This window comes from Micropterus salmoides, unplaced genomic scaffold (assembly GCF_014851395.1).
Source record: "Micropterus salmoides isolate LMB-PRFRI ecotype aquatic unplaced genomic scaffold, ASM1485139v1 Ms_hic_scaffold_17, whole genome shotgun sequence".
NCBI classification, from domain to species: Eukaryota; Metazoa; Chordata; class Actinopteri; order Centrarchiformes; family Centrarchidae; genus Micropterus; species Micropterus salmoides.
The window spans coordinates 31,351,899-31,366,588 of NW_024040817.1; the positions used below are offsets into that span (position 1 = coordinate 31,351,899).

Here is a 14,690-nt window from a genome sequence, read left to right on the forward strand (position 1 = left end):
CTATATCGACCAGGAACCGCCAGTCTCTTGCTGTAGCAAGCAGCCCACATTGGGCCTTTGGCTGGGGCTGAGGCTTCTCCCTTTGTTATGACAAAGACAATGATGTACTTTGTTGGGTGTTGCTGCTTTCTGTAGCTGATGCCAGTGCAGATGGTGTCTGCTTATGCCCACAGAACTTGGTCATGATGCCAATGATTCCGCTGCTCTCCCAAGGCCTTTGGACAGCAGCTAAGGATGTGTTCCAAAGATCTCCTGTTTTGGCAGAGTTAGCAAGCTCCAAGGCCCCCACTTGCACATATCCACTATTCTGCTGTAGCAAGCTTCCTCCACCTATAGCTCCTCCTGGATTAGCTTTCACCTTAACTTGGGCTGTAGCAAGGCCTTGAATGCAGTGTTGATCACAATGTTGTGTCACAAACTTGCCTCAGTCCACTCAACTGCCTCTTGCACACGCCCCATCCTTCCCCTTCTGACCTCGATACCCGCAGAGGAGATCTTTGACCGCTGATCTTGGTGGAGAAGGATTTCTCTGGCTCAGGCTTGAACCCCTCTGCCAGAATACTGAAAGGAAGATGTAGGTTGACATTGGCTCTGCAGCAGGCCCTGACACCTGTGCAGGCTGATCATATACCTACAAGGGTGACAAATAAAAGATAAAACCAACATGAAGTGTCTTAGTATGGAGGCAGGCCGACACGAGCCTCCAGAACAGCTTTAAGGAAACAGTTGGACATCACAGTACATAGTATGCACACAGATGGCACAATACAATACTGGACATACCAAGAGGGAATGAAACTGGAAAACAACAACGGCTGTGAGAGGCAGAGATGATGGTTACGCACTGTACCTGTCCAGCAGAGAGCAGAGGAGAGAAAACAGTTTTCCCTATGCCCAGACGCATGAGCGATAGCGCACATTAAAAGCACTCCAAATAACAATCACTCTGACAAAACACACAGTGTGAGTTACATGTCTGCGAAGGTTCATCCAGGTCATAGTTATCCAAGGAAGTTTAAAATCAAGCTGCAACTAAACTTGGTTGAGACGTTTCTTCTCAACCTTTATTTAACTGGGAAAATCACATTGAGGTTAAAACCTCTTTTACAAGTGAGACCTAGTCAAGACAGGGTCAGATAGCAGGATCATACAGATAACCAAGCAACAATAAGAAACCAATCACAACATCATCATTAGATACAACAGAAAACACAGCAAAACAAGTCTCCACAACAACCTGTTGTACAACACCGAGACACAGCACAGCAACACAAACATTTAGGTATTACATAATACCCTACATATTACTGTTCACAACAGTATTAGATCAAAGATTTAATTAGGAGTTAAATGGTAATAGAATTGGCAAAGCAGCTGCAGTTAGCAGTGACCACCTCCTTTATTCTATGTTTAAAATCATTTAGAGAGATGAGGGATTGAAGTTTATGCTTGGTCTGCACATCATTCCAAGACCATGTAGTGTAAAAGCGCTTTAAGTGGTTGAAAAGACTAGAAAGGCGCTATACAAGTACGGAGCATATTTCAGTGTTTTGGAAGCTTTATGTTATTTGGAACGTGGTTGTATGGAGAGAAATAATGTTTTGAAGCTAACTACCAATAAAAGTGAACATATAAACAGTAAATATGGCCAAAACATGGACATTCGCCTGGTATATTTTTGTTTTTGTAATAACTGTTGTATATCAGTTTCTTTTCATCAAATTTACAGTTACAGTTGTATTCTAGGTGTATTAGAAGATATTCAGGTGCATTATAGTCTACCTTATGATGGTTTTGATGGTTTATTGCATCAAAATAAAGCTTTTTTTACCAGGCGAGGATGAAAATATTATATTTTTTCTGTATTTCATATCCATGTAGTCTGTAACGGTAAAATAAATATGTTAATCTACAATGGATTTATATTCCTTAGCTTCTGACCTTTCAAAGGAGACCAGAATTATGCATCTAGGCCTAATGGTTGAGGAGATATTACTGATTTAATTTGGATATGTGATTTTAGGTGTTTATCCTAGAAATAGGTGCCAGATAGAAGGTGGTTAAGGAAAGCAGAACTGAACCAATAAAAACTAGAACTGCAAGCAGTTGTAAGCGGGATCCAAGCCCCCCGGTGCCAGCCACGACCCTGGCTGACACGTGTCGACCCGGGTGCCCCGCCATGGCCTTCGGGGGCAAATAAATGTCCAGAGTTTGAAATTAAAGGGACACGGTCACCGAGATATAAAATGGATGTATGTCAATGTGAGTGTTATTTGACATAAGATCAATAGCACCACCTACCGACCGATTGACACCAAATTCCAGACAGCCCTTTGGGAAGTCGTTTCACATAAGGCCCTCGAGTTTGGTGTTGATCGGCCAATCCAAACCTAAGATATGACATGATTTCCTGTTTTTAGCTTTTTGCGTAGACAATTGTTAGCTTATAATTGGAACAGTTTTTGCATATCAATCTGGGGAGCACATGCTTGTATCAGCTTCATCCAGAGATGGTCTGTGCCAAGGTTGTTGCCGATCAGACTTGCGGTTTAGGAGGAGTTAATAAAAATTGTTTTTTCAGTTTTTGATTTAGCAACATGTTAACGCCATCGCACAAAGGTGTGTCCTATACCATACGAATCCACAGCATCCCCCAAACACGTAGATATAAGGTTTATGAATGTGTTATGTAGTGGTGTGTAGTTATGAGGCAAAATGTGCGTTGGTTCAAAATCCCATTCAAATCAACAGGACACGTTATAAAGCTTCGATTATAGCACCACCTTTATGCCGAATTGCATCAAATATTTCAGGTGTCATCAGGGGCCCATGGGGAACAATTGCCCCAAATTTGGTATAAATCGGACTTGTGGTTATAGAGATATAAAAATGAATGTAAGTCTTTAATCTGCAACAACAGGGGCACCTATGCACTTATTTGGGTCAACTTGGTCCCTGGAGTCAGGGGACCATCCTCAACAATTCGGCTCAACTTTCATGTCAATCTGAATTTTTCGTGTTAAATAGCGCCACCTAGGGGCTAGTTGCACCAAATTTTGTACAGTCTGTCAGGAGGTCATGGCACATAACATACTCAAATTTGGTGTTTTTCTCAAATTTGGCCATTTCCAAAGTAAGATATGACATCACTTCCTGTTTTTAGCGTTTTTCGCAGAAATTTTTTTAGCTTATAATTGGTTTTATGCATATCGATCTGGGGAGCACAAGCCTGTATCAGCTTCGTCCAGAGATGGTCCATGGCAAGTTTGATTAAAGGAGGTTTTTCAGTTTTCGCGATTTTACGAAAAAAAAAAAGTTTGGGCAGAAATGGGCGTGGCCTACACCAGGAAATTCAGCTCGATCCCCTGAATCGAGCTGAATAGTGGATATAAGGTTTTTGATATCCGCCATCGTATGCGGGAGTTCCAAGCCAAAATGCATTGACCTTGCTAACAAGGCCCCCTAGAGGTAGAAGTGTGCGAATTATTTTGCCTGCGGTCTGATTTGTTCAGCGATTCAAACAGGTCAGTCATTGTTATGGATGTAAGTAGCACAACTGGATAGTTTTCAAAGATGGTACTGAGCAAAAAGTCACCTGAGTCTTCTTCATGCTTCAATGTTTTTTGGACCTATAGAGTATGCTAACAAGAGTCACTCTCCACCCGAGCTGGTTGAGAGCATATATGTCTGTTACATTCTTCCGGATGGTAAGTCCAGGGGGAGGAGGAGCAACAATATTTGAAATAAAACCGGGGCAAAAGAGGACAGGAAGTCAGGGTTATGTGCAAACTAAGAAGTGTATTTATTACAATATTGACAAAGGAAAACCAACACAAAACTAATCTCTCAAAAGGAGACAGCGAGCCAACAAAGTAAGACAACAATACACACAGGTTAAGTAACTGAGGGAGCAAAGTTCAACACTAAATGAACAGCTGAAAAGTCCTCTCTCCACCGAGGAGGTTAAAACCAGACACTGTTCTGGACTCACGGAAGATCTAAGTCGGTGTTCAACCCACTGGTTGAATGGGCTTCCCCTGTCCGCTGGGCTGACTGGTTGGCAGTGGTCTGCTCACGGGTGTTGGTCTGCAGTGTGGTCACAACAGGTAGCAAGGGAAACAGACCGAGTGCTGTGAAAAGACCCATCCATCCATCGCCAACCGCTTATCCTGCGTACAGGGTCGCGGGGGGCTGGAGCCAATCCCAGCTGGCATCGAGCGAAAGGCGGGATACATCCTGGACAGGTCGCCAGTGTGAAAAGACCCAAGCCTTCTTATTCTCCAGGCACTGAGTGGTGATCAGGCACACCTGCTGACACTCACTCATGCAGCAGAGGCATTGGGGGAAGGGCCACTACCTGAGAGAGAGAAGGAACACACCCCAAACCAAACACATGACCCTTAGGGTTGTAACAATGTCCTAAGACTTCCTCTGACTTACTGTTGGCTTCCTGCACACATGAATGGGATAAAATTATATATCGAAGGCTAGACGGGTCATAATTATATTGGAAAAATAGACATAAATCTGTTAAATGAATTGATTAAAAAATCTATAAATACATGATTATAAATATTAAGAAATCAAATGAAAATTATAAATCCTTCTCTCTCAAAGAAACAAATCACTTTCCACTGAAAAATAAATGATTGTTGTACTTAAACTCCATTCCAACTCTTTAGCATGTTTTAATAAAAATTTGATTTGTTTGGGTTTCCCCCCCCAAGTCCGAGATCCAAGCAATTATCTTGGTGAGTATGATGGTAATTAAAGAAATACAAAAACAAGGGCCAAGTTCCTAAGATACTACCAAAGTGTTGATCAAAACTTTTACATTTGGTCTGATGGGCAGTGCGAGACACAAGATCACAGGGTCACCAAAGTAATAAATCCTCAGCAAATTGGTGGTACTCTACCCAGTATTTGACAAGCTATCTTATTCTGAAGTAAGTTTCGAATCAACCAATGCACAGAGATGGACTTTGATGGATGGATGGTATTTGAAACAACTCCAAAACCTCTCTGCCCGTTACGTGGCCATCATTCAAATATTTAAGCCTGTAATTTAGTGTATTTTATCCTGATGAAGGTCACAACTTTGCTTAATCACATTTGAGTTATTATTAACATGTTTATTGAAAGGCCACAACATGAAGGTTTTTAATTCCGATGCTTTAAGAATGTCTTCAAATTAAATCAACAAATACACTACCTCAAACACACCAAAACCCGCCTCTGTCTTGTTGTGTTTGAAACACTGTTGATTCTGAACACCTGCACTGTGATTTACAGCAAACTAAACACATAGAATCACATCATGATGGAATTGTGTCATTGACAGATCAGTGTTAGGAAGAGGGGCTTTCTGGGCACAACAAGGTTACAGATAATCTATAACCTACAATTCTTTTCAAATTGTGGCTTACCTAACATCTCTGTCTCTCTCTTGCAGCTAATCTCGTTAGGGACAGGAATCCAGGCTCAATACCATCGACCTCGAATAGTCCCTCTTATCTCCTGCAACTGCGCCTCTCTGGGGAATACTCAGGAGCTGACAACAAAACAAACTGGGTCTGTATCTTTTTGAATGAAAGAGATTCATAAATTGTTCCTCTTGTTCTCTGTCCACTGAGTTATTCTAGAGTTTCTCAGTGGATCTCTCTAATGTTTGAGGACAATAAAGTGACAGGAAACAGGGTGTGCAGTGTGGCAAACTTCTAAAAAGGATCAGAGAGTGAGGAAGACAGATGGAGCAAGCAAACAGCAGTGTGACAGTCCAGTACAGTGAAAGACAGAGCTTAGTGTCCTGCTTTGTGTCCAGACAGGCAGGGCTAACTCAGGGGTTCAAGCTGCATGCTGTTCCTGTGATTAGCCCTCCATCTGGCTTGGTGGGCAAGGCGTCGCAGCCAGAGCGTTGCAGCCTGCTGCATGGATCTCAGAGTTGGGGTCTTCCTTTGCATTTGGCAGAGATAGTCTGGATGCTCTCACTGCCTAGTCCTGTGCACAAAGCCCAGAGGGATCAAACATCTGGCCAACTTTGTTTGCTGGACAATGAAGTACAATGAATAAGATGTCATGCCTCCCCAGATGTCTGTTTTTGTACCCTTGTTGTTTAAATAGTAAAATGATGTATGAATGAAGATTAAACTGAAACCCTGTTTTCCTCACAGACTTCCCCATTTATGCATTAAATTCAATTATTTATGATCAGCCAGTTATAACAGAGTATGTTGTGGCAGAAGGGTTAATTTTCTCAAATTCAGAGGCCTTTATTTACAGGCTTATATTAGAGACAGTGGGTTGTACCTAATTGTTCATGTTCTATAGATAGATATTCTAATATTTTGGTAAAAAAAACCTCTCTGTTTTCTGATCTGCTCTTGTTTTTAATTTGTTTAAATTAAATCAGGAATCAAACTTTCTTAATTTTGAATTATTTATTAAACATACAAAGGTGCAAAATATATATGAAAATGACAATTAGTGTTGTGATTACATAAAGTTATAATTAAAGAAAAGAATAAAATAGAATGAAAGGAGAAGTGGAGTTAAATTAAAGGAGAGTTTTATACTATCAGAACCTGGAATCTTGGTGATTACTCAGGAACTCCAAAGCCACTGAAATGGTCTAAATGTTATACACAATTAGTAAATGTTATGTATGTAGGAGACATAACTGACCAGTTTTGTCTGAGATGTTCTTCCCTCCACCTTCAGGAATAATGCCTGAAGACTACTCCTTCTTTTCCCTAATATAAACCCCTACAAAACTACAGCCACGTAGAAAACATGGCCGGCTGATAACTGTGCCACTCTTTTGAAACCTTGGTACTTTCTCTTTGTGGCCTTTTAAGGTCACAAAAACAAGTATCAGAACATTTTCGTCGTGCAACGATCACTCTGTGGCCAAGTGCTTTTCCATCAGGAAAATCCCCCAGTTTCCTGTAGCACTAAGACCCCTCAGTGTCACAGGAACAATATAACGCTACAAAAGAAACAAGAAGAAAAGATATTCAATACATATACACTTATTAACTGATAACCATATATGTCAAGATAATGAGAACACATTAACTAACCTTAACCCTTCAATCCAAAAACAGATCTTCTCTCTACTCTCATGAGGCTTGATTCCACAGAACAACATTGCTACCTTCATTTAGTTTATGTTAATCATTTTCATACAGTGATGAATTTCCTAAATAGTTAACGATTATAATAGGCAATGAAAAAGGAATTTGTTCTCTCTAGTGGGTTATCACTGGTTCATTTTGGAGTCAAACTGACCTTAGCTTCCTCTAATCATTGTTTGTTTAAAGTTTGATCATGTCAAACAGCTGCATAAGCAAAAACCTTGCTTAGTTTGCCTTAGATCATTTAGTTTCTTGGCAGTAGCAATTGTAGACAGTTTCACTTGTCAAATCCAGATGTCAAATGGCACTAGATTTGATAATTTAATGATGAATTGTTAACTGTTTTATTGTTTACAGTTACTTTCAAACATGGTTATTATAGGTTATTTCCTCACTATAAGTACAACAACAAAGTCATGTCAAACTCAACACTCAACATCTCTCTCTCTCTTTTTAACAGAAAAGAAAGATGGCGGCTCGAGGGGCATAACCCCTTCCTTTCCTGGTAGGCTTTAATGTAAAATATCTAAAGTAACTGATGAGTTTTATTCACAGCAGCTTAACAGAGAACAAACACAAAAGCAGTAGCATTAGCATTAGAAAAGGTCAAAGAGATTGAGTTCCTTTCACACACCCCAACATATATTCATCATAACTGATGACCTAGTTTCACGTCTTTAATGTCAGTGATCAATACACAGTAATATGTGTCGAAAGTTGGGTGAGCATTACTATAGAAGCCCAGTATTCATTAAGCCCTGCAGGCTGTGCCATCATAAATCTGCTGAGCCCTCCGGGAGGCTTGGGAGTGAGAACGGGTTGGCCGTTCTCACTCCCAAGTCGTCACATATAGACGCTTGGCCCAAATCCCTTGGCGTTGCTTTTTAACGCACTGGGGAGCCAGTGCCATTTCTGGATGTGCAGGGCACCGTGGTCAAGTTAACAACAATAAATATAACATGCTACATCAGGTAAAGTTATCAAAAATAAATTTGCAGCAGGCGGTTAGACTTTCTAAATAAAAAACATTCTTAACGTTGAGAAATGGTCTCCGTCTGGATAGGTTTAGGCACCAAAAATACTTGGTGAGGTTTAGGAAAAGATCGTGGTTCGCGTTAAAATAGGTGGTTAGTTACATGTGTGAAGTTACGTAAGTTAAGTTCCATAAGACTAAGTCAATTTCATAAATGTTTATAGTCTACATTTGATAATATTGTGGCTTATTGGCCTGTGTTTTATGGCTATCACAATAGGCCTAGGCCTTAACACATCATCAACAGGAGGATGCGGCGGGCTCTCTTTTTGCTGAGGCGCTGAATCGCTGTCAGGCGATGACCAATCAGATGCAGAATCAACCCAGGACACCTCCCTCAGTCCTGAAACATATACCATCAGACTCTCCTTCACTCAGTGCAGTGAGAAAGTCTAATGGCTGTTTTGCATTCATGTGTCTGTTTCTCGGCAGTAGATAGCAACACAGAACTTTAAACAGGTGAATTTAATAGAAAATATAGATCTTAGAATTTTGAAATGATTAACATCTGGCTTTATCTAGACATTTTTTAACAATAGTGCATGCTACATGACACACTTTTAGGAAAAGTCAGACTGGGGAGCTTGAATATTTTATTGAAACAAAGTTACATGCAGTGGAAAGACAGCCGCAGGTACATTTGACCCATTTCTAGTGTTAAACCACAGTGGCTTGCCCAACTGCCAACTGCAACTTCATGTGAATTCCACAACTTGTATGACTTACAGTACATCCCTTGATCTGTCTTATTGAAGAAAAAAACATGTTTTTCCTATGAATTTAGTTTCAATAACTGGTTTATAATCTAGATTTCACACTGAAACGATAAACTTGAATGTTGAAACATTTACCTGAAACACTATTGCATGCTTTATCAGTTGCTCTGCAGTAATCTAAAACATTTGTAGAATTGAGTATTGAGTATTGCCACTGATATTTAGTTGTTCACTCTGTATACCTTCTTTAAAATGCCCTAAATTAAAGGGAACATCCACTCTAAACTTCAATTCTACTATATTCATTGAGTGTGGTGGGGGTACAATTTGGCCCTTCGAGCCACTAGATGACGTTTTTGTTTTTGAAGGTTATTTTAGCCTTAATTGGACAGTAACAGCTGCAGATATAGACAGTGAATACAGGAGAGAGAGGGCAAGACATGCAGCCAAGGACTCAGGGTTTAAAAACCTTAATGATAGCAGGTACCAGCGTTGCCTCACCACTAGAAGACTTTTAATATAAAGATATGTGCAGGTTAGAGAGTTGAGCTGTTGACAGTAGCTCAACAGTTATAGTAAGTACTGCACAATGTAAGTGCCTGAAAATATTCAGGTAATGAAAAGAGTATTTATGTAAAAAAAGAGAAACTCAGAGCAGTGAGTAGGGTGAGTATGACTTGACTGTGTTGTCATACTGTCCCGTACTGAATTGTTGCTGTGCCGGTGAATTTACATGTACATTTGAAGCATAATAGTACAGGTAATTCTACCCCCTCAATGCTTTAACTTTAACTTGCCTTAATTAGTGACCTGGCTCTGTTTATTTATGCGGGTTATTAACTGGGCTTTTATTTTAGAAATTACAGTGACAACAATATAACAACAGTGGGATTTGTTCAGCAAAATTCAAGGAATTTTGAAACTCTCCTTTTTTCACCATGTTACTATTTGCTTATTGTGTCATCTGCTGCACATGCTGCAAATCAGCACATTCATTATATACATACAGTTCATGCAATAATTTACCTCACAATGATAGAATTCACAGATATGTTCAGTGTAATGGATTATCTTCTTTTAGCAACTTTTAATTATAATGTGACATTGAAATGGGCTCTACAACAAGAGTCATGTTGTAAAGAGTCAAGATTTACAGAAATACTGTTTTTGTTCATACCGGTCAATCACTTCTTCCGTTAAGATCACTGTTTAAGATCCCGTCTGTGAAACTCAATACTTCTTACAGACTTTTCATATTATGAAATAGCAAGGAAAGAGACACATTATGTAAATTGAGCTGCTAGAAAAAACTTTTTCGAGACATCTGTGATTGGAAAATAGTATACAATAGTAGAAATGTACATTATGCTGAATTCATGTTATCTTATTAAATAAAAATGCAAATATATTATTTCTATAACATTATGTAAGGAGAGAATTTAAGCAAGTCTCTTTTTAAGATGATCAGCAGACAGACGGGAGTTAATGATGTCATCTAGAGACAAACGCTGGAGCTGCTCTACAGACAGTGAATAATGGAACAATTCCCAGAACGCTGTGCCCGCAGCCATGCGGACCTTCCTGGGATGTGCGGGTACATTTTCTCTTTCACAGCCCAGTATTCAAATTATACTCATTTGGATGTAGTATTTTCAAAAAAAGTGTACCAGCTCATGGAGTCTGTCACTGATTTAGTGTCAACTGACCAACTTCAAAAGTGTCATCAAATCATCAGTGTTGTTTCTCAGATTTCCAACTTAGACAGACGGTTGTCTGTGTTTGTTGATACTGACTTCACTTTCTAAAATCCAAAATCAAAATGCCTCTTTCAAGTCATTAGCAAATCTGATGATTGTGTGGATCCCTTTGAAAAAAGTTTATTTCGTCACAAAATGTCACTATATTAAATGCTGGACCAGCCCTCAATTGAATTAAGCTTTTTTTGCTCCTTTTAAACAAAATATAAAAAAAATTAATTATTGTAATGGTTAAAAGTCAGTGGTTACCATGAATCCTTAATGTAAACAAGACAGACATCTTCATGTAGTTGTGAACTCTGACCTATATTAAGATAGAAACTAAAGTTTATTGTTCTACAGCTTATTATTAAATCATCTATTTAGAGTAAATACAAATGCTAGGCAGTTGTGTTGCATTTCCATAAAGACTGAGTGAATATCAATGATGAAGATTAATTTAGTGTCACTATTCAGACACCTGAAATTAATATCAGTAGTAGCACACATTCAAGCAGTGAAACAAGTATTACAAGTTAGTTAGTTTGATTCATTTATTTCTGAGCTACTAAGTCAGTAAATGTGCATGAAACCCATAGTGGAACCCGAAACTCTATTTTATATTAACTGTATTTAAGATAACTATAAATAAATAAAATTTATACTATATTTTACTATACTTTATATATTTATATGTAATTTCTGAAATTTGTTATTCTTCAGTTTCTCTTATTTTAGTCTTTTTAAACTTGTGTCTTTTCATGTTGTCTTGTGTTTTATCCGTTGTCTCCATGCCGTTGTTCTTATGAACAGCACTGAGTAGCCTTGTTGTTGAAAGACGCGACACGCCTTTTAACCCAAGCCCCTCGGACCACTCCGCCACCCTCCTGCCTCCGGGCTGGTCTGCCACTTGCATCCATGACCGCACATACAGTAGCAGGGTTCTGAGCTCAGCTTCTCCAGCAGCCCATTCATCATTACCTGAGGGAGTCTGGGTTAGCCTAATCAAGGCTTTGATTAATTGAATAAGGAACAGTGAGAGGTGGGCCAGGATCAGCAGGCCTTCAGGCTCAGCCGCTCCTTCTCCTCGCCTCTCTCCCGGCTTCATGGAGAGACGGCTGGCTGCAGTACGGACCATATGGTGGTGCTGCTGTGTATAAGATCAGCTCCATGCAGAGATGCTAGTACATTTAAGGAAACAGATCACAGAACTCAGTAGGGATGCCACTGACAACTATTCTTATAATTTTCCCCTTTTGTTAGTGGCTGATACTGCTATTGTATGTCATTTATAATAAGTAAAACGCATATATTTTTGTTTACTTTCAACCTTGTGTCTAAGCAGGTAAGGGAAGCAGTTATATATGTGAAGGACCAAACATTTTCCCACTACCTCATCATTTTATTTTATTTTTTTCTGATTGTCTAATTGTATACTTAAAATGAGGAAATCTATTTATTTTCTCTGTACAGCAATTGTGTCAGTTCCCAGTATAACATCACAGACCTCAGCTACATTATTAAAGGGAAGGGAGAAGGGGTAATTGACCACTTACACACACACACACACACACACACACACACACACACACAAAATCTTAAAAACAACACATTTCACACACATATATACACTCTCCAGTATGTACTAGTGTGTCCAAGCAAATAGACTCTAGTCTGCATTACAGAGTGTGAAGTGTGAAGAGCTCTCCAGTGGAGTGTGCCCTTCCTTTTAGCAATAGGTCCCTTAGATCACTGATCTACCAGAGGCTGTCGTTGATAAATGAAGTTGTTGCCACAGTTTTATTTTGTGATGGAGCATTTCCATTGGAAACAATCAAAAAGTTAAGTAGTTTATGTAACAGATAGAAGAGTCCAAGGTTCGTTCTTTAGATAGCAGCCTGATTAAAAACTTCCTCAGATCCTCAGACATAATAGGGGGGCACAACTGTAGTAATCGTGTATCCTGTACATGACTCAAATTAAGTTTTAGGCTGAAGACTTATTTAATGAAGTACTTGAACTTCTTATCTCTCCTTTTGGCTTTTCCAGTATTTGTATGACACAGTGGTTGGCATGTCATTAATGAACTACTCTTTTGTTTCTTCATTGGTTGAATCTAATTTATTTGCCGTTTCTTTATTTCACATTAGTTTGTTTAATCTCACCATCATAATCCTCTTTCAAAATCTATTATTGTATTATGTGTTTCATTGTTTTGTCACTTGTGCAAGACCAATTAACTTACTAATTTCAGTTATTGTGTGTGCGTGCCTATGCAGCCATGACAAACCTATTACTCCCATCGCTACACTCTTAAATGGATACGGCATTGTGCCTAGCAAGATTTCAGAATAGTTCTAGCGTTTAACACACTTTTGACTAAACTACAACCATAAAATGAATAAGCAAAAATGAAATAGAAATTAGCATGAGAAAGTTTCTGACAGCATCCTGCCAAAAGTAAAACAGACATGACACCAATTTTGTTTTCCACTATTGCTGGTACCATAACACACTGCCAGAGGAGATAAAATGCTCAGGTTTCTCAGCCTCTACTTCCTTTACTCCTCTCCCACTCTGTCTTACTCACTCACTCATTCATTCACTTGCTTACTTGATCACACAGTCACACACACACACTCACACACACACTGCTGTAGCGCCCAGATAAAACATTCTCGTGGAGTGTGAATGCGCGGAGAAGAAAAATGACGTCGTGTAATCACAGTGAAGTATTACCAGTCATTACTCTGCGCTGTCACTTGGAGATGAGAGACAAGGCTGCGAGTCGCACGATTCCATGACTGCCTGCAGTCGGCCAACGCTAGATTGATTCTCTTCCTCCTTCCTCCTCTCATCTTGCTTCTTTTTTCTTCTGCTGCTATAGGTGCCCCAGTTAATGAGTCAGCTTTGGTGAATTTGTTCTTTACTTCCTGGAAGGTGGACAGCTGAGTGAATCCTCTACATCTGCAGGTTGACCTTGACAGGAATGAAGATTGCTTCACCAACAGAGGCTATGCTGCAGCTACAGATAAAGCCTTGGAAGTAGGATGTATTGCTTAAGCGCAGAGCCTGAAATAGTGCTGCTCTGTTGTGGTTGTGCTGTGGTTTGCTTTTTGATGAAAACAAATGCTTTCACACACGTTTATCATTGTCATAAATCCAAAATATACCTTGTGTGTAATGTGAGACGTGCCGCTCATAGGGATGAACCTATAGAGAATTATCAGCTGATCGTTTAGCTGTCTGGCCCGCAAATGTACTTTTTTGGTTCATTTTTTTGTTTTTTTTGTAATTTTGGTTCACTATCATCACTCAAATGGCTTCATTTTCAGCCGCAGCAGGCAGCTCTTCAGTGAAAAAGCTCTAAAAACCCACTGTTCACTCCCTGCTCAGCACCACACAACAAAGTTAGCAACTAGCTGGCGAACACAGTGGAGCATTTAGCAGCTACAGAGATAAGAGAGTAAGAGTAAATAGCATCAGCAGGAACATTAAGTCGTTATGACTGGGAAACTAAAATGCTGATATCTGATTAATAATAGCCATAGTCTGTTGTTCAAGGTTAAATCAAACTTGTATCAAACTGAATATGCTACACTGTCAGTTCACAGTATTTCAAACCCTGACCTGACCAACTCTGCAGTCATACACCCATTTTGAGTTGTCTGGTGACATAAACACTCCCAAGTCTTAAAATGAGAATTTATTATAAAGTATACCATCCTTCCCATGCAATGTGAATGCTGCATAACCCACAGACTACTCACTCTTGGAAAGAAAAGTGAACAAACAGCTGCTATTCCTTTGATTTCATAATTAAAGAATTGTTGAAAAGAGAACCTAATCTGCTGGAGGAAGGGAGGGAGGGAATGAGGGAGGGAGGGGGGTAATCCCCATTTATGGTTCTTTCATACTTCCAAAGTTGAGAAAGATATCAACAAAATAGTATTTCCTTTTAAAGTGTATTTTACCCCAAAATATGAACAAACGATAATGACATTTTGCTGGCATGTGATCATGGTATATCTGGCATTAGCACTCCACTGCACTGTAACAACTCTGTCCTAGG

The 14,690-nt window shown here is 39.4% G+C and overlaps 1 long non-coding RNA gene across 1 annotated transcript; it reads right to left on the reverse strand.

The window, feature by feature from the left end:
* Nucleotides 1-3,778: 3,778 nt before the first annotated feature.
* On the reverse strand, nt 3,779-6,859 carry LOC119907780. The gene is made up of 3 exons (XR_005445132.1): nt 6,682-6,859; nt 5,427-5,997; nt 3,779-4,357 (listed from the first exon to the last, which is right to left on the reverse strand). It is a non-coding gene; the product is annotated as an uncharacterized LOC119907780 (long non-coding RNA).
* Between the last annotated feature and the right edge of the window lie 7,831 nt (nt 6,860-14,690).